This window comes from Pleurodeles waltl, chromosome 11, assembly GCF_031143425.1.
Source record: "Pleurodeles waltl isolate 20211129_DDA chromosome 11, aPleWal1.hap1.20221129, whole genome shotgun sequence".
Classification (NCBI taxonomy): domain Eukaryota; kingdom Metazoa; phylum Chordata; class Amphibia; order Caudata; family Salamandridae; genus Pleurodeles; species Pleurodeles waltl.
In genome coordinates, this window is record NC_090450.1 from 287,953,172 (window position 1) to 287,974,687 (window position 21,516).

The window sequence follows — 21,516 nt, forward strand, 5'->3', positions numbered from 1 at the left end:
AGTGAGTATAGGCGTAGCTCGCTGATACCTTACAGTATGAAAAGTGTACAGCAAACTGTCACAATTATCGGATAAGGTCATCAGTGATGTCATCAATGATGTCATTTAGCATCTCATGAGTGATGTAATATGTGAGGTCATAAGCAGTGCATGGATGGGGCACGTTATAGTTAGTTCACGTAACTATAATTGGTGAATTTCAGAGGGCTTTTTTGGGGTTAGCTTTTTACTCATTCCTACACTTATCTATACATTTTCTTTAATCTTTGTTTTTTTTTTTTACTGTAGATTTCTAGTTTTTTCTTTTTTTTTTAAATGTAAGTCAAGATCAGATTCCCATACTGAACTATAACTTCACTTTAAGCTTTAGCTTTCTACAGTGAATTTCTAAGGTGTTTTAATGTTCGGGAACTTCGTAATACCATACCTAACAATTTAACCTTCGTTGTTTTAAACATATTCAGCCAACACCTCCACAGCCATCGGCCAATGGCAACAGGGACTTGACACAGGCCTACTCCCTGCTGGTACCACCGCCTGCCTACAGTGGTCAGCTTAATGCCCACACCCTCTTTCTGCTGCTTGCCCTCCATTCCTCATGTTACCATACAACATTGATCCCTCCAAAAACAATTATGTTCATTAATCATCTAATCATAAATAACAAACACATTTTTCTTTTCAAACAAACTACAGCATAGATATAAATAACATTCCGGATTCATCCTTAATTATATATACAAAATTATCTTTCATACTTTACTTAATATTACAAAATAATCCTACCCTAACACATCAAAGAAAAGAAGGACAGAAAAAGTGCCAAAACCAAAGTGCCCACATATCCATTAACAGATTACATTTAAAAGAAGCCTGTGGGTTGACCATTTTTCTCAATGAATCACCACTTATTCATATCTGGGTCCACTTACTCACATTAGTCCTTCACTCCATTCCAAAAAGGCAGAGACAAAATCAATCCAGGTTACAAGTTTATCGTCGATGTTTCGACCCACTGATGACTCTTGGGCCAATTCCAGGCTCCAACAAGGGTCTTCCCCAGGACTATGAGGTAGGAAACATCTCAAACTCACTGAACCTCCAAAGACACAGTATTTATATCTATGCTGTAATTTATTTGAAAATAAAAATGTGTTTGTTATTAATGATTAGATGATTAATGAACATAATTGTTTTTGGATGGATCAATGTTGTTTGGTAATTTGACTAACACAGATCCTTTGTTTGTTTACTGGGTAACCCTGTGTGGTTTGTGATATACTCCATTCCTCATGTGCTGCCTTCTGTGGTCAGCTTGTTGCCCCCACTCTGACTCCTCCATGCCCTATCAGTGTACCCCTGGCTCCTCCCACCTGCCCCTCATGGTCAGCATGCTCTTAATGCCCCTTCTCTTCCTTCTGTTTTCCACATGCACACCCTTGTCCAACTTTCCTACCCTCCATCGCCCATAGTGCTGATCTTGACCATGCTGGCCTTCTCACTGTAGTTAGATTACTCCCCCAGGACTCCTTCTGTTTGCCCTCCTTCCATCCTTCCACCATCGGTGTGCCCCTGCCCCTTCCGGCCTGCCATTTGTGGAGTACTTAATGCCCATGATGGCTTGTGTAGGAGGCTGGCCTGGCTTATAGTGGGTACCTTGTGGTACTTACACCTTGAGCCAGGTCCAGTTATCCCTTATTAGTAGAACAGAGGTGTTTCTAGCAGCTTAGGCGGTTAATGGTAGCTATGGCAAAGCAGCTTAGGCTGAACTAGGAGACATACAAAGCTCCTACTATACCACTTATATCATATAGCACAACATCACAAGAAAACACAATACTCAGAGTTACTAAAAATAAAGGTACTTTATTTTAGTGACAATATGCCACAAGTATCTTAGAGGATACCCTCACTTAGGAGGTAAGTAATATACACAAATTATATGTACACAAACCCAAAACAGGTAAGTAACAGTAAGAAAAGTAGTGCAAACAATGTAGAATCACAATAGGATGCAATAGGTAGACATAGGTCTAAGGGCAACACAAACCATATACTCCAAAAGTGGAATGCGAAGCGCGAATGGACCCCAGACCTATGGGAAGTTGTCAAGGGTCGAAGGGACTTTAAGAAAACAGTAAGGGTGTCCCGAATACCGCACCCAAGACCCTGAAAAGTAGGAGTAGTTACCCTACTACCCCATAAAGACATAATAGTCGTGATAGGGGATTCTGCAAGAACCACATGCACCAGCAAAACACTGAAGTAGGATTCCTGGACCTGAGGTCCTGTAAAGGAAGGGGACCAAGTCCAAGAGTCACGCAAGTGTCCGGGGGGGCAGGAGCCCACTAAACCCTGGATGAAGGTGCAAAAGGGCTACCTCTGGGTGGAAAAAGCCGAAGATTCTGCAACATTGAAAAGGACTAGGAACTTCTCCTTTGGATGAAAGATGTCCCACGGCGTGTTGGAGGTTGCAGAAGTGTTTCCAGGCAGAAATACCGCAAACAAGCCTTGCTAGCTGCAAGAGTCGCTGCTGGGGACCAGGAAGGACCAGGATGTCGCCCCTTGGAGGGAGGAGACAGTGGGGGCACTCAGCAACTCAGAGAGCCCCCGCAGAAGCAGGCAGCACCCGCAGAAGTACCGGAGCAGGCACTTAGAAGATCTGAGGACATTGGTCGACTCAAAGTCACAAAGGAGGGTCTCACGACATCGGAGTCCAACTCAGCATGTTGGGCAATGCAGGACGGAGTGCTGGGGACCCAGGCTAGGCTGTGCACAAAGGAATCCTTGGAGAAGTGCACAGAAGCTGGAGCAGCTGCAAATCATACAGTACACAGGTTTGCTGTCTGGCATGGGGAGGCAAGGACTTACCTCCACCAACTTTGGGCAGAAGGGCCACTGGACTGTGGGAGACACTTGGACCCTGTTCCTGTGTTCCAGGGACCATGCTTGTCAGGATGAGAGGGGGCCCAGAGGACCGGTGATGCAGAAGTTTGGTGCCTGCGTTGGCAGGGGGAAGATTCCATCGACCCACAGGAGATTTCTTCTTGGCTTCCAGTGCAGGGTGAAGGCAGACAGCCCTCAGAGCATGCACCACCAGGAAACAGTCGAGAAAGCCAGCAGGATGAGGCGCTACAATGTTGCTGGTAGTCGTCTTGCTACTTTGTTGCGATTTTGCAGGCGTCCTGGAGCAGTCAGCGGTCGATCCTTGGCAGAAGTCTAAGAGGGAAGTGCAGAGGAACTCTGGTGAGCTCTTGCATTCGGTATCTGAGGAATAGCCCAGAGGAGAGACCCTAAATAGCCAAAAAAGGAGGTTTGGCTACTAAGAAAGGAGGCTTGACTACTGAAGAAGGTAAGCACCTTTCAGGAGGGGTCTCTGACGTCACCTGCTGGCACTGGCCACTCTGAGCTGTCCATTGTGCCCCAACACCCCTGAATCCAAGATGGCAGAGGTCTGGGACATACTGGAGGAGCTCTGGGCACCTCCCTTGGGAGGTGCAGGTCAGGGGAGTGGTCACTCCCCTTTCCTTTGTCCAGTTTCACGCCAGAGCAGGGCTGGGGGATCCCTGAACCGATGTAGACTGGCTTATGCAGAGATGGACACCATCTGTGCCCATCAAAGCATTTCCAGAGGCTGGGGGAGGCTACTCCTCCCCAGCCCTTCACAGCTATTTCCAAAGGGAGAGGGCGTAAAGCCCTTTCTCAGAGGAAATCCTTTGTTCTGCTTTCCTAGGACCAGGCTGCCCAGGTCCCAGGGGGGCAGAATCCTGTCTGAGGGGTTGGCAGCAGCAGCAGCTGCAGTGGAAACCCCGGAAAGGCAGTTTGGCAGTACCCGGGTTCTGTGCTAGAGACCCAGGGGTCATGGAATTGTCCCCCCAATACCAGAATGGTATTGGGTTGACAATTCCATGATCTTAGACATGTTACATGGCCATGTTCAGAGTTACCATTGTGACGCTACACATAGGTAGTGACCTATGTGTAGTGCACGCGTGTAATGGTGTCCCCGCACACACAAAGTCCGGGGAATGTGCCCTGAACAATGTGGGGGCACCTTGGCTAGTGCCAGCGTGCCCACACACTAAGTAACTTGGCAACTAACATTCACCAAGTGAGGGTTAGACATATAGGTGACTTATAAGTTACTTATGTGCAGTGAAAAATGGCTGTGAAATAAAGTGGATGTTATTTCACTCTGGCTGCAGTTGCAGTCCTGTGTAAGAATTGTCTGAGCTTCCTATGGGTGGCAAAAGAAATGCTGCAGCCCATAGGGATCTCCTGGACTCCCAATACCCTGGGTACCTAGGTACCATATACAAGGGAATTATGAGGGTGTTCCAGTGTGCCAAAGTGACAATTTTAAAAAGCAGAGAGAGCATAAACACTGAGGTTCTGGTTAGCAGAGCCTCAGTGATACAGTTAGGCACCACACAGGGAACACATATAGGCCACAAACTTATGAGCACTGGGGTCCAAGCTAGCAGGATCCCAGTGACACATATCAAACACACTGACAACATAGGGTTTTCACTATGAGCACTGGGCCCTGGCTAGCAGGATCCCAGTGAGACAGTAAAAACACCCTGACATATACTCACATACAGGCCAAAAGTGGGGGTAACAAGGCTAGACAGAGGCTACCTTCCTACAGCTTGCCCAATGTGGTCAGCTTGCTGCCCCTACTCCTGACCCCTCCTCTCTGCCCTTCATTCTCCATGTGAGTTTCCCTGCGTACCCCTCAGCAGACCTTTCCTCTGAGATAAGCTTGCTGCCCCTGCTCCCTCCTCCCTGCCCCCACTGTTCAAGTCCATGCCCCTGCCCCCTCACTCCAGCCCTGAATGGCCATTGTGCTGCTACTGCCCTTCCCACACAATTTTTCTTCAACCGTCATCAAGAACAACAGTTATATAGTAGATATGAAAATGAAATTCCTCAATCAAAAAACAGTATGAGGGTGGATCTAACAGGAGAAGATCTATATATGTTGAAGCATATACTTGAAATAGACAGCATATGTGTTATTCTGTTATTACTGTCACTCAAAGGATTAACATTTACTAAATCATGATTACATGAAAAATTCCTATTTAAAACCTTTTTAAAATCTTTTTTTCCATAATACGTTCATCATTATTCGAATCATCTGATGTATGGTCCACGGAAACAAGCATCAATGCTTTTAACTGCCTTCTGGTGTTGGCCATTCACGGAATAAAGGCAACAGACTCCCTCAGTGACTTTTGGACTGTGGGTATGAAACAGGTGCCTTATTTTTGATTTTATGGACTATTTCTTAACTAGAAGGGAGCTAGTGGGAGATTTCTGTTGATTGAATGGATTATTACTTAAAACAAGTTTGCCTTTGAGATGTTTTTTAGTTAAAACAATGTTCTGATTGCCTGCATTTTTTAACTGCTGATTATCTGATAATACATTTTGATTGATGATTATCCAATGGTAAATTAATAAATAAGTGAATTCTGTATTTAGTCTAGTTATTGTCAATCAATTGGTGGGCTTCGAAGTATTGTGGTAATGACAAACAGGTTGAGTGGGTACTCCTATGCCCTAAAAATGTTCACACTCTTTTGTTTAGTGCTACAACATTTTGACTATGTTGTGGCCAGCCAATCAAGAAGGTGGGTGCCTTTTGGAATCACCCTCCCCTGCAACATGCTCTTTGGGATCAGTATGTGGAACGATGTCTCTGAGTCCTTTAATGGCTGCCACAACATAGAGTTTAGGGTGTGACGAACCAATCACGACTGGCTAGTTCCCATTAAATTTCCATTTAATTACTCCAAAACTACAGAACAGATTTACACAAATCACAAAAAACATGCTTTCTGGGTAAAGATCTAGCTTTCTGCTAAATGTAGAGTAATCCCTTTCTGCTGTTTTGGCTGTAGCACTGTTCATAAAATCCCTTTGGACATTTTGCATGGGGAAACTGTGCTTTGTCCCCTTCCCCCCACCCACCGCCCACCCCGCTCCCCGGTATGGATTCCAACAAATTTTCCTATGCAGAATATTCTGCCAAAAATGAAAGCATAGGTAAAAACAGACTTTTCCTATTATAAGAATGCAAGAGACATCTGTGGCACTTCAAGTCATTGGAAAATGTCTTGTAACTCTGTGTTCCCACACTTCCCCAAATAAAAACTCCCTGCTCATGTGTTGGTGGACCTAACACACATTGTCAAAATGGACCTAAACTGTAAAGCCACATTAATACTACAGTGACTTCACACATTCCTGGTTCCTTTCAAGGGCAATAGGTTCTCACACACAAGATGGATGCTGTTTTTTGGAATGTGTATGAATGCTACGTGGTAGGAATCTTGTTAATCCTCGCAGATTCTAGAACTTTTCCTCTCAGAAGTCTATAGAAAAACAATTATTTTAGCCAAAATTGGATGTTTACAGAGAATTCTGGATAAGAAAAATGAGTGGGATCGGTGCATGTCACACCACCCTGGACTCTCTTCGTTGTATAGGTTTAAAAAATGTCAAGGATTTTTAGGTTTCCTTAGATGCAAAGCCAACCTTTAATGAAATACCACACCTACCCATATTGCCAGAAAGATTGAAATTTCAAGGAAATATTTTGATGTCTCAATATTGCATTATGGGGGCTTTCCTGTTGTGGCTGGTAGTCCCAACCATAAAAGGAGGGTACTATTTTTATCAAGGGGAGTGTGGGGATAAACAAATAATACAAAATGTGTTATAATATATTAGTTTTCTCCCCATTTATGGCTTCTAAAAGTAAGGCAGTGTGCAAGAAAGGAGACATTTTTCCATTTTGGTCTTGTAAAAATAACTATTATAGCTAAACTCAGACTCTTGGGCACCTTTGAAAAAATACACAGCTTTCCTTCATACCCATTTTTCTTGTTTTATATTTTATCTTATGAGTTGATTCATGGTGTTGATACATGGTCAGTACTTTTGTATACAACAGAGGTATTTCTTTTCATGTGAAACAACAAAGAATCAAAAAATACAAATATTTAGCGGAAGACATATACTCGTAACAAAAAATCAGATATCAGTGTTGTACATTTTAAGACTAATAACTTGTCTATCCAAATTTGTTAATATTTTGTCACTTGTATCTCCTCTTGTACATCACTTTTGCTTTCAAGAATAAAGTTGTTAAATTGAGTATTCATTCTTCATAGCTACATTAAACTTGAGATATCCAGTATGCTTAAATGTGCTTTTCTATTCCTCAACAGTCTGAGTTAAATTCCATCATGGAACAAATGTGTGAACCAGATAAGCATTTTTCCATCAGAGTTTTGCATAAAGGCAGCTCTTTGATGTCTGTGTTTTTATCAAATTTATAACTGTGTGTGTGTATATAGGTTAGTCAGTAGTTGAACTGCTTTCATTTTCACGCTCCCTTCTTTAATCCATTTGTCGCAGTATAGCGTTATGCTATCTACTTATAAAGTAGAAATATAGTAAAGCAGCACCTTAATCTCTGAAGGTCTCTGCATTCCTAAGAGACTTCAATTGTACCTGTTTAAAGAAGCAAGGGTTCTAAGATTTAAGTATAGTGTCTACCAGGAGAAAGAAAAACATCAAGAATGAGAGTTTGGAGCTGCAATTGTGAGACAAGTGCTACAATTTCTTGGCCATGGTCACCCAATAAGGAGCCTCCAGTCTAAGAGTGCCTATTCTCAAAACCCTCCTGGGTCTTTTATTTTGCCAGACAAAATTAGATATCAACCCATCCATCTTGTCAAAAAGAGACTTGTGCACAGTTCAAGATATTCAGAATGCAATGTAATTATACAGGAATTTCAGAAGTATTCTCATGATGTTTATTTTTCCTGCCAAAGATACTGGTAAGTGCATCCACTTACAAATAAGTAACACACATTCCCCAAAAGTGTGTTCACAATTTGTTTTGAATGTCTTTTCATAATTATTCTCTAATACCACACTAGCATATTTTGCCCGTTGAATTACCCTAGAGTCATGTTATTGCCACGAATATTTGAGACTTACATTGGTTACATATGTAGCCTTAGACAAACCTGAATTTGACAGCCTGTTCTAATTTTGTAATTCTGGCTTGTAAATATTTTGCATAAACTGCCAAGTCATGTGTAGTCACTAATTCTCAGTCTTCCCTAAAAGTGAGACATTAGACTATTAAGAATTCTATAAATGGCTTGATAACTAAGGCACACAGCATGGATGATTTAGGGCATCCTTGATGGGCGCCCCCATTGGATTTCAAATTATATCAATAGTATGCCATTAATACAAAATTTGTGGAGAATGCCATACAGAACATTTACACCCATGTGATAAATATTGGATTGATGTTCATTACCTCCAATAGGACTCTCCTTGACACCCAGATGAAAGCTTTAAAACCTTGTTGGTGTCAAGATGAATTATCACCATTAGTTGTTCTGGCTTTATTTGTCTGGGAGGCAGCACTTACAATTGCTACAAAGCCATGCTGGGCGGGAAGCAATGAAAAATCATTAGAAGCTTAATCTCTGTTGAGGGCTCTGGGTATCACATGCTTTTGGACAACCCCCAAGCAACACTACATACCCCTGTTATCCCAAGGGTCTAATGAATGTTACAGTTGTAGGAGGCTGGCCTGGTTTGTAGTGGGTACCTACGGTACTTACATCTTATACCAGGTCCAGTTATCGCTTCTTAGTGAAATGTAGGCAGTGTTCTAGCAGCTTAGGCTGTCTAGGGGTAGCTGTAGCAGAGCAGCCAGGGCTGCACTAGGAGACATGCAAAGCTCTTGCAATACCACTATAGTTACACATTACTTATGCACAAGTAAAGACAATACTCAGTGTTACCAAAATAAAGGAAGTTTATTTTAGTGACACAAGACCAAAAATATCTTAGAGGAAATACTCCTTCTGGAGGTAAGTATTACACACAATATGTACACTAGTAACCAAAATCAGGTAGGTAAACAGTCATAGAGTAGTGCAAGCAGTAGAAAATACAATATATTTCAATGGGCCAAGGGGCAACACAAACCATATACTAAAATAGTGGGATGTGAATTCTCCCCTGGAGAAATGTAGTGTGTAGAGGGGTGCTGGGAGTGTAAGAAAACACCAAAGGTAAGTAAAGTACCCCACCCCAGAGCCCAGGAAAGCAGGAGTAAAGTACAGCAAGTTTCCTCAGAACACACTGCAAGTCATGATGAAGAATTATGCAAGAACCAAGCAAGACTGCAAGTAACAAACAATGGATTCCTGGACCTGAAGACCTGTGAAGAGAGGAGACCAAGTCCAGAAGTCGAGGAAGAGCCAAGGAAGAACAGCAGCCCCTGCCAAACCTGGAAGGAGGTGCAATTCTCTGGTTGGAAGAAAAGTACAGAAATGCACTAAAAAAGATAGCTGCGGGTTCCTGCTTGGTGCAAGAGATATCCCACGTTGAGTTGTTGGATGCAGGCTGTTTGCTTCGCTGGATTCTGCCGACAAGCCTTGGTTCAAGCAAGTATGCGGTTTCTTCAAAGAGGAGCTGCCTGGACCCAAGAGGGACCTGGGGGTCTCAACTGGGAGTGAGGAGACAGAGGGGACTCTCAGTACTTCAGAGAGCCCTCAGAAGACCAAGCACCCATGGGAGTCCCAGAACATGGGGACAAAGAAGATGCAAAGTGTGGTCATATGCAGAACTACACTGGAGGGCCCCACGCCGCCGGAGAACAACTCAGAGAGCTGTGTGTCGCAGGATGGAGTGCTGGGGACCTGGGCTACACTGTGCATGAAGAACGTTTCGAAGAAGTGCACAGAAGCCCAAAGAGCTGCAGAAGATGTGGTGACAGGTGTACTGTCGCAGCACAGGAAGGGAAGCTCTTACCTCCACCAAATTTGGACAGCTGGACCTTTGGGCAGTCTGGGTCACTTCAGTCCACCACCTGTGCTCCAGGGAGCACACTCGTCATCAGGAGAGGAGTCCCAGAGTACCGGTTGTCATCGCAGAAGGGTGCCTGCTTAAGCAGGTAAGTGACTCCGTCACACCACGGGAGAGTCCTTCGGTTCTTCTGGTGCAGGGTGAAGACAGGCAGTCCTCAGAGTGTGCACACCTTGGAAACTGTTGCAAATGCTGGCTGGAGCTGAAGTTGCAGGTCACAGGAGTCGTCCTGGATACTTTGTTGAAGTTACAGCGGTTCCTGGACCAGTTTGCGGTTGATCCGACGGTCAGAAGCTGAAGCAGAGGATACAGAGGAGTCCTGGAGGACTCTTGCAAACCGAATCTGAGGAAACACCCAGAGGAGAGACCCTAAATAGCCTTGAGAAGGGGAATGGCTACCTACTCAGGTATGCACCTATCAGGAGTGGTCTCTGACATCACCAGCTGGCACTGGCCACTCAGAGGTCACCAGAGGGTCCCCACACCTTGGAATTCAAGATGGCTAACGCCAGGGACACTCTGGAGGAGCTCTGGGCACCACCCCTAGAGTGGTGATGGACAGGGGAGTGGTCACTCCCCTTTCCTTTGTCCAGTTTTGTGCCAGAGCACGGACTGGGGGGTCCCTGAACCGATTTAGACTGGATTATGCAAAGAGGGCACCATTTGTGCACTTCAAAGCATTTCCAGAGGCTCTGGGAGGACACCCCTCTCATGCCTGTAAAACCTATTTTCAATGGGAGAGGGTGTAACACCCCTCTTCTAAAGGAAATGCTTTGTTCTGCCTTCCTGGGATTGAGCTGCTTGTAAATATGGGCTCCCTGACGCACTGTGGCACAGGGGCATGCACTGGGTGTTGCTGTGGGCGTAAATCAGAGGCAGCACCAAAAACTAGCACCAGCCGAAGGGTGGCGTTAGCATGGCGCAACAAGAAGAAATACTTTTATTTCTCCTCGTTTTTGCTTTTTCTATGTGTGCTGCACTCTGAGCAAAAGACCATTAATGATTGTCTATGTTCAGGGTGGTGCCCCTTCCTGCACACAAACAATAATTTAATAATGACGATTTGCTACTTCTGTGTGGGCTGCATTCAGTTAGTGAGTTAGGGTGTTTCAGGTTTTTTGCTGTCATGTACTCTATTGCTGTACTTTGTGTTTTGGAAGCTTGAGCTGCTGCTGCCCACGGTCTGTTTGCGTTGCATGTTTGTGTATCAGATTCTTAACTGTTTTACGAGACGGCAGCTTTTATGATTAACCAGTGGTTATGTACAAAGCTCGAGGAGATTCAATCACCACCATTTCATTAACATAAGGGCACATTCTTTTTGCTGAAAACAAGTAAAAGCTACGGAAATGTGCGCTGATTAACATGCATTCCAAGGCATTACCAAAACGAATTACCCGAACAGGCAAGTGGAAGAATGTACAGTAAATCAACAATAAACATTTGCATTTAACCCTTTCCTCCCACCGCCCTCATTGCAAAGCCTTTTTTGGGCTATTTGGGGTAGTTCGCACTTAGGTCTCCATAACTTTTTGTCCACATAAACTATCCACGGCAAATTTGAGTCCTTTTTTACCAACATTTCTGTGGATTCTAAAGGTACCCATGATTTGTGGATTCCCCTGGAGGGGACTGTGAAATTAGGTAAAATGTAGCAAAACTTTGTTTCTTTGGGGGAAAAATGGGGAATCAATGCCGTAGAAGAAAGTGTTTTTTGACTTGCAAATGGCATCACAGAAAAGTTTGCAGTGCTAAAATCACCATCTTCTCAGCTATCAGCAAAAGGCAGACGTGAATCAGAAAACCAACTGTTTTACCACAGCTTTCGCATTTTACTGGGAGATAGCCCATTTTGCTTAATGTTTGTGATTTCAACCTTTCAGTTTGCATGGGAAACCGGTGTGAAACACATAGAGGACCGTGGAAAGTAGGAACTTTCTGAAAAGTTGACAAAATTCAGAATTCAGCAATGGATCATTTGTGTAGATTCTTCAAGGTTTTCTAAAATAAACTGAGGGCCCGATTAAGATTGCGGTGGTGGTCGGACTGCAGCCAAAGATTTCCTCCACAGGAGGGAGTGGCAGTGCTGGCGGTCCTAATACACCAGGGCAGCTCTGCAAGCATCGCCTCCCAGAAGATTACGACCCCCCCTCTCCACCAGCGGTTACATGGCGGTAGCACTGCCATGTGAAGGCTGGCCGAGACGGGGTGCAGGGTGCGCCAGGGTGGACCTTGCAGTGCGCATGCACTTGGCAGGGGCAGTGCAGGACCCTCTGGCCAGCCCTGTCGCAGAGTTCACTCTCTGCTTTGCAGAGAGTAAACTTTGTGATGGTGCTGGTGTACCCTACGACCTACAGCATTGTCGCCAGCTCAATTATGAGCTTTCCGCTGAGCCAGCAGGCAAAAACTCTGTTTCCCGCTGGGTCAGCAGCCGGAAAGTGGAAAACTCATAATGGGGCCTGCGGAGAGGCTGCCGCACTGGCGGCAACCTACCTGTTCGGACTTCGGTGGACAGTGTAAACCGTCCGCCAAAGTCATAATGACTCCGTAAGTGCTGAAATAAAAAATATTGAAAATTAGAAGGAAACAATCAAGCATTTGTGACAATGTCTTAATTTATAATTTCTCAGCATGATGGCCAATTCACAAAAGCAGCACCATTATGTTTGATAGATCCTTTTCTTTGCTGGGATATACAGGGTTTGGGTTTTTTTCAAAACCTTGAGGTACCCAGAGTCAGTAGCTGAGCTGCACCTTGCAATGGTTTTTAATTGTCTACCGGACATAGAGCCATTCATATCGTAAAATATAAATACTGAAACATAGGTATCAACATAACCTATGTATTTCCGAAATGGGCACAAGAGGTGGAGTTGAGAAGCAGGGGTTATTTGCACATTTCTCAATTTGAACCTATACTAGCATGTGAATTAGGGGCATTTCTCAAAATGACTTCTTTCTTGCACACTGCCTTGCATTTGGACGGTGCAAATACAAGAAATACAATTGGTAATAACTCTTGTTCTACTTTTCTGTATCCCCTCAAACTCCACATAAAAATAGCAGCTCACTTCTGTGGGAAGGCCTAGTGTCTGCTACAGGAAACGGCCCAAAATGTACATGGATACATCACATTTTTCCACTGAAAACTGACCCTTTTTTTGCAGTATTACTAGCTGTGGAATTTGGGCCCTAGCTTAGCTAGCACCTATTGAAAACTAGCAAACCTGTACGTGTTTGGAAACTAAGCACATAGGGGAATCCAGGATGGTGTGACTTGTGTGACCCTCACCAGGTTGTATTACCCAAATTCCCTTGCAAACCTCAAACTTTGGCAAAAAAAATATGTGTTCCTCCCATTTCTGTGTTTGTAAGTTCTGGAATCTGTGGAGAGCTACAAATTTCCTTCCGCCCAGCATTCCCCCATGTCTTCTGATAAAAATGGTACCTCACGTGTGTCAATAGGCCTAGTGTGACAGGAAACAGCCCAAAACTCAACATGGATACATCAAATCTTGCCACTCAAAACTGACCCATATTTAGCTAAGTGAGAGACTGTGGTTTTTGGGCCCTCGCTCAGCTGCCACCAAGGGAAATCTATCAAACCTGTAAAAAAAATTTTTTAAATAGACACCAACAAAAATCAAGGATAGGGCGACTTGGGTGGCTCTCACCAGGTTGTTTTACCAAGACTCCCTTGTAAACCTCAAACTTTGTCTAAAAAAAATATTTCTGTGATGGAAAGACATTGAATCTGCAGGGAGCTACAAACTTCCTTTCACCCAGAATTCCCCTAAGTCTTTTGATTACTATGGTACTTCACTTAAGTGGGTAGGCCTAGAGAGCCCACAACGGGAAACGACCCAAAACAGAACATGAGCATGTCACATTTTCCACTGAAATCTGGCCCCTTTTTTTTGCTAAATGCCTGGCTGTGGATTTAAGGCCCTAGCTCAGTCGACAACTAGGGAACCCTACCAAACATGTACATTTTTTTTAAAAAACTATTCACCTCAGGGAATCAAGGATGGAGTGACTTTGCATTATGTGGCTCTCACTAGGTTATGTTACCAGAATCCCTTGAAAGACTCAAACCATGACTTAAAAAACGTATTTTCCTCATATTTCTGTGATTTAAAGTTCTGTGCGGGGAGCTGCAAACTTTCTTCCACACAGCACTCCCCTTAGTCTTCTTGTAAAAATGGTACCTCACTTGTCCAGGTGCCCGCAACAGAAAACAGCCCAAAACGCAACATGGGTACATCAAATTTTTCCACTCAAAACTGACCCCCTTTTGTTTTTTGCAAAGTGGGTAGCTGTGGGTTTTTGGGCCCTAGCTCAGCCGGCCCCTAGGGAAACCTAGGTAGCCTGTACATTTTTGAAAACTAGACACCCAGGGAAATTCAGGGTGGGATGACCTGCCTAGATCCCATTAGTTTTTTTTTACCCACAATGCCCTGCAAACCTTAAACTTTGCCTGAAATCACGCACTCCTACTGACGTCTTTTGTATCCGCTCCTGCCACTGTCACTAGGCCCAACCACACAAGCAGCGCATCGTTTTTACTAGCACAAGTGAGGCAATGGGTGGTAGGAATTTTGTGGAATCCTGCGGATTCCAGAAGTTTCCATCACAAACATTTGATGTAAATGTATGTTTTTAGTTAATGTTTGAGGTTTACAGGGCATTGGGGTAAGAAGATGGCGTGGGATGCATGCGAAGCACACCACCCTGGACTCCACTAAATGTCTAGTTTTCAGAACTATCTGAGTCAGGTAGGTTTTTCCTAGAAGCACTTTACCCAAGCCCAAAAAGTGCAGCTGTTCATTGCAAGTGGGATGATACTGATAGTTAGCCAAACTCTCCTGGCCCATTTATAAAAACAACACCCAAAAGAATCAAATGTCCACTGGCATGCCAGTGGGATGAGATGCTTTAGTCCACAGGTGAAAGTGTGACAATATTCAGCATTTTGTCTATCATCTTTATGTGTAGCTTTAGTCCACCGGGAAGCAGAAAGACTGTTGAGGTATTAGGGATGAGGGTGGGGCCTGATGTTAGGCTGGAAAAGAAGCACCCCATTAAATATATACTGCTGCAATACAGTGAGACGTTTGCCCCCGTGGGGAAGATCGGGGGCAATTACTCATCTGACCCTTAGAAGAGGGGGCACAAAGACTGTTTCCCCATTTTTACATAGGTGGGGGAATAGCCATGCCCATGCTGGGCAGCCCCCACACACACAAGGAGAATTGTTTAAAAAAAAAAAAAAAAGAAGTAATCACTGGAGTAATTGCCCCCATCTGCCTCCCTGGGGGAGGGCAGAAAGACTGTCCCCATTTTTATCAGGGTAGGGGTCATGCAGGGCAGCCCTCCCCTCTACAATTAGAAGACAAAAACAGTAATCCCTGGTGTCCAGTGGGCTTTTTGACCTGGAGGGGGGGGTCAAATGGGGGTAATTGCCACCATCTGCCCCTGGTGGGAGCATGGCCAGGCCTACATTGTGCCTACAGAGGCCCCACCTCTACAATTAAAAAATAGTTATCCCTCTTGTCTAGATGGCTTTCTGGGGTAATTGCCCCATGCGGGGGGCAGAAAGACTGTACATATAGCATCTTTCAGGGGAGAACAAGCCCTTGCCCAATTGGCCACTCCCCCTCTCCCAGGTGTCTAATGGGTTGTTCCCTGTTTGGAGATCATCCTCTGCTGTGATCCCTAAGCAGGGATCCTCTAGGGAATGGTACCATTGGAAAGGGGAGATTCTCCCCTTTCCAATGATACCTCTCCTGTCTGCATCAGTGCTCGGGGGCTAAGCTAGCCCCCTGAGCACCGATGCAGTGAACTTGAAATGAGCTGATTTCACCTTTATTGAAATTATGTCAGCGAGACATGCGCGCTGATCGTCATTTCAATAAAAGACTAAAATAGCCCCAGGAACTCAGTTCCCAAGGCTAATTTTAGTTACACACACCAGAAGGATTTCGTGCCTCATGTGTGAGGGAGGCTTAGGGCCACCTTCAGCACACGAGGACCGGTTTGGAGGGTGGCATGGGGATGTAATCCACACTGAACTGGTTAATAAAATATCTCTAACATATCTGTTCATGGGTAAGATGCAGGTAAGCATGATCACTACTGATTTTAGGGTTTCATCTTATTTTTAAAAATTATCGCTTCATGTCATATGCAAAACCCGATTCACAACCTCCCCCTCTCCTTCCGCCACCTTAGGACCCAGTCCTCTTTGAGAATCATGTTGGCACCCTCAGAAGCTGGTGGGGGGTTTGTCCCTATGGGGTCATCAGCCCAGTCATCAGGGGACCTCTGCCAGCTCCCAGTGAAAACTTTTTTAAAGGAACACTGCTTGCATTTAAGAAAAACAGATAGCTTTTAAAAGGGGTAATGATGTGCTGTCCCTTTTAGGCATCCATCTATATAATTGCAGTCAATCACATGGAATTGTAAATCAAAGGAGACTGTTTCTGCATCATAGAGATGGCAGTGAATATTTCACCTAAAGTTAATCCAAGATGGTAAAAGTTTAACTAATAGTTCTCCTTTGGTTCTTAGATTATAATCAATGTTATTATGGTTTGAAATAGGTAATTGTTACACCTCTTAGCCGTAGGGTGGTCTTCTCCCAAAGGTTTTGCCTTACTCCTCCATTTTTGCTGATCTCCATTTGTTGGTGTTAGGACTCTGTGTTTTCTACCACTGCTGACCAGTGATAAAGTGCTTGTGCTCACCTCTAAAAAGACTGTAAAATCGGCTTAGACCCAGTATGCACAATTATTTTACTTGTAAGTCCCTAGTAAAGTGGTACTATGTGTACCCAGGGCCAGTAAATTAAATGCTACTAGCGAGCCAGCACCATTCATTTTGCCACTCACTTAAGTAGACCTTTAAACATGCCTCAGACCTGCCACTGCAGCTACTGTGTGCAGTTTTAAACTGCCATTTCGACCAGGAAAAATATTTTTTTTGTCAGACCTAACCTTCCTTTTTAATACACATAACTCACCCCTACTGTAGGCGCTAAACAGCCTAAAGGCCTGGGTGCAGTGCATTTAAAAAAGAGGACTTTTACTTGCATGTTCTAGTAGTGAGAACTCAAATTTGCTTTTCGCTACTGCAAGGCCTACCTCTCACATAGGATAACATTGGGTTACCATACTGTGTTTAATAAGTGCTAACTTTCAATTTGGAGGAAGTAGGAATGTTGAGTTTGGTGTCTACAGAATTGTAACTTAAAACCCTCTAAAATGGAGTTGAATTTCAAGTCTCAATTCTGAAAATGTCACTTTTGGAAAACGTACATGTTCTTGCCCCGACCATTTAGTGTCTGCAGCTTATATCTTGGGACACATGACTAAGTGTAGCTGGCAGTTAGTCTTTGTGTCTTGCTCCTAGACAGGAAGACAAAGGTGGAATATGTGTCACCAGGATGGGCCATCTCTGACTTGATAGAGTGGGCGGAACTGTCACTTACCTTATGTGAACATTACAAAGCCTCTGCCCAGGACACTCACAAAAGTTTTGAAACTAGTCTTTTTTGTCCCCAGACAGGTTGGGGCCGGAGCAGGGAGGCATGACATTTTTAAACACCTCTACGGGTGCAAACCTGGCAACCTTCGCCTACTTGAAAGCTGGCACCAACAAAAAATATAGGACCCTCATACCTAACTCTTTAGTACACTCCTAGAACTGTGGATACTGCAGAACAAGGACAGCTCTGCTGTTCTGCTGAAAGGACTGCTACTCTGCTGCCCTGTTTGCCTTGTGAGAAAGAAGACTTGGCCTATCCCCTTCATCCCATGCACGACCAGATGACCGCAAGTGGCACTTTTTGCTTTTAGGAGTTATAGTTACCTTACATCTTTAAAGTTGCTTATCACATGTTCTACTCATTAGATTTGTGTTGTTTTGGTCTAAAAAAATTTTTTTAATTGGTGTGAGATTTTTCTTGTTTTTTTAAAACTTTATAATTGTTTTAAGTGCTGCATAAATACTTTACACCCTACCTTCAAGTGAAGCCTGACTGCTGTGTGCCAAGCTACCAGACTGTTCAGCACAGGGTAATGTGGGGTTTTCTAGTGACTTCTCTCTGAAAGTAATTGTGGTTGCTGCTTGAACAAGGTTTCACCCCCATCAACCAGTATCCCAATACCCTACAGATGTCTTGGTACTCCTTTATTGCTGTGTTCCCACAACAACTTGTGCCAGAGGCCATTTTGGAGGTGCCTGGCTCTTATGTGTTTTTGCGCTGTGTTTAAGGCTTGTACAGCCTTTTTATTGCTTTTTTGGTTTGTGATTTTCTTCCTTTTCTGTTAATAGTTTTAGGTTACCAGTAGTTCTCAACAGCAGGGGAGCCTTCTTGCTGGGGAGGGGGTTGCTGGACCCCAGTTTTGCCTTTTTTCTTCACCTACTAGTTCTATGAAGTATGTCTCTGCTCCTCGGAGCTGGGCCACACCCCATTCATGCCAGCCCTTTTCAAGGACCGGGCAGACCATCCACGGCCAGACTGAGATGTGCGCCAGGACCCCTGGCCGTTTTTCCACCTAGTCGTACTCTAAGGAAGCACTTCTGGAACTCTGCAAAGATGGTAAGTCATTGTACTACATATGATACTAATGCCAATCCGGCCCTCTACTGTTGTCCAGGCTGTAAGTTTGGCCTGGTATCAAACAATACATACCCTTCCACTCATAACACGCTGCGGTCCATTACTATTTTAGAAACCAAATGGAAGAGTTGTCAGCAGGCAATCTCCTGTGTGCTTCTGAACACCGGATCCTTAATAAAGAATAAATATGCATTTGTTGAATTTGCAGATCAGCATGTACTAGATATCATATTCATCAAGGAAACATGTTCTGATGCTATGTTGGTCCTAGACCTTACAACTGCCCTGCCATTAGGCTTCAATACTGAAAGAGTCTATCATCAGACTAAAAGAGGTGGAGGAAATGCGATTATGTATCACAATTATCTCAAGGCTATATTTCAGCCCATCACCCAGCTCGCTTGTGAAGGTCGTGTGCTTAAGTTTAAACTCAACAGTACCAATCTTTTTAACGGCATCATGCTGAACCGCCAACTTCTAGCATGGTTACCACAATTTTTGGCCTGTTTGTCAGTGTTTGTCAGAGTGTTTTTACTGTCTCACTGGGATCCTACTATTCAGGACCCCAGTGCTCATATTTTGTGGCCTATATGTCAGTGTGTTTTATTGTGTTATCAGTATGCTTGACTGTGTCACTGGAGTTCTGCTAACCAGAACTCCAGTGCTTATGCTCTCTCTGTTTCCAAATTTGTCACTTAAGTCTAGTGACTCGATATTCCAATCCAGATTGGCACACAGGACCCCCCTTATAAGTCCCTAGTATATAGTACCTAGGAACCCAGGGCATTGGGGTTCCAGGAGATCCTTATGGGCTGCAGCATTTCTTTTGCCACCCATAAGGAACTCAGACAAACACTACTTCAGGACTGCCACTGCAGCCTGATTGAAATAGTGCACACACTATTTCACGGCCATTTTCACTGCACAGGTAACTTATAAGTCACCTTTATGTCTAACCTTCAGTTACTGAAGGCTAGGTGCAAGGTTACTGTGTGTGAGGGCACCCTTGCACTAGCAAAGGTGCTCCCACGTTGTCCAGGAGAAATTTCCCAGACTTCGTGAGTGTGGGGACAACATTATAAGTGTACACTACATATATGTCAATACATATATGTAGCTTCACAATTGTAACCCCGAATATGGCCATGTGAGGTGTCTAAGATTGAGAAATTGTACCCCCAATCCAAGTCTGGTTTTGGTGGGCCAATTCCATGCACCCTGGGGGTTCCACCATGGACCCCAATACTGCCTAACCAGCTCTCTGAGGTTTCCAATGCAGCCCCAGCTGCTGCCATCTCACAGACAGGGTTCTGCCCTCCTGGGGATTGAGCAGCTCAATCCCAGGAAGGCAGAACAATGCATTTTCTTTAGGAGAGGGGTGTTACACCCTCTCCCATTGGAAATAGGTGTTACAGGCATGGCATAGGAAGGGTATCCTCCCAGAGCCTCTGGAAATGCTTTGAAGGGCACAAACAGTGCCCTCCTTGCATAATCCAGTCTACACCAGTTCAGGGCCCCCCAGTCCCTGCTCTGGCACGAAACTGGAAAAAGGAGACGGTAGTGACCACTCCCCTGTCCATCACCACCCCAGGGGTGGTGCCCAGAACTCCTGCAGAGAGTCCCTGGCATTAGCCATCTTGAATTCCAAGGTGTGGGGACCCTCTGGGAGCATCTGAGTGGCCAGTGCCAGCAGGTGACGTCAGAGACCCCTCCTGATACGTGCATACCTGATTAGGTAGCCAATCCCCCTCTCAGGGCTATTTAGGGTCTCTCCTCTGGGTATTTCCTTAGATTCGATTTGCAAGACTCCATCAGGACTCCTTTGCTTCAGCTTCTGACCATCAGATCAACTGCAGTCTGCTCCAGGACCGCTGTAACTGCAACAAAGCTTCCAGGAAGGTTATTGTGAACCTGCAACTTCAGCTCCAGCCAGCAACTGCAACAGTTTCCAGATTGTGTATGTTCTGAGGACTACCTGTCTTCATCCTGCACCAGAAGGACCGAAGGAATCTCCTGTGGAGTGATGGAGTCGCGTCCCTGATTAAGCAGGCACCTCTCTGCAATGGCAACCGGTACTCTGGGACTCAATCCTGCGATGCTCAGCTCCCTGAGTTGTTCTCCGGCAGTGTGGGATCTCTTTGTGTAGTGCTGCGATAACTGCATTTTGCAACTCCTTTGTCCCTCTGTTCTGGGACTCCTGTGGGTGCTGCCTGGTCTTCTGAGGGCTCTCTAAAGTGCTGAGAGCCCCCTCTGTCACCTCAGTCCGAGTTGAGGCACCCAGGTCCTTCCTAGGCTCAGGTAGCACCTTTTCCCGCCAACCACGACATTTGCGTGAGCCAAGGCTTGTTGGCAGACTCCAGTGACGAAAACCAGCCTGCATCCAACGATTCGCCGTGGGACATCTCTTGCACCAAGCAGGAACCCGCAGCTGTCTTCTTTGGTGCATTTCTGACTTCTTCCAACCGGAGAATCCACTTTTGCACCTTCATCTGGGTTAGCAGGGGCTCCTCTTCTTCCTGGACTCTTCATCGACTTCTGGACTTGGTCTCCTCTATCCACATGTCTTCAGGTCCAGGAGTCCATCGTTGGTTCCTTGCAGTCTTGCTTGGTTTTTGCATAATCCTTTACCACGACTTCTAGTGTGTTCTGAGGAAACTTGCTGTACTTTACTCCTGTTTTCCTGGGCTCTGGGGCAGGGTAATTTACGTATCTTTGGTGTTTTCCTACCCTCCCAGTGCCCCTCCACACACTACCCTTGCCTAGGGGGGAAACCGACATTCGCATTCCACCATTTTAGTATATGGCTTGTGTTGACCCTACGCCCATTGCTACCTATTGTGTTTTTCACTGTTTGCACTATTCTATGACTGTTTACTTACCTGATTTTGGTTACTTGTGTATATATTGTGTATAATACTTACCTCCGGAAGGAGTATTGCCACTAAGATATTTTTGGCCTTGTGTTACTAAAATTAAGTACC

The 21,516-nt window shown here is 44.7% G+C and overlaps 1 protein-coding gene across 2 annotated transcripts in view; it reads right to left on the bottom strand.

The window, feature by feature from the left end:
• LOC138265651 (alpha-1,4-N-acetylglucosaminyltransferase-like) overlaps nt 1-21,516 on the bottom strand; it is a 494,212-nt gene that overhangs the window by 167,031 nt on the left and 305,665 nt on the right. The window lies entirely within an intron of this gene.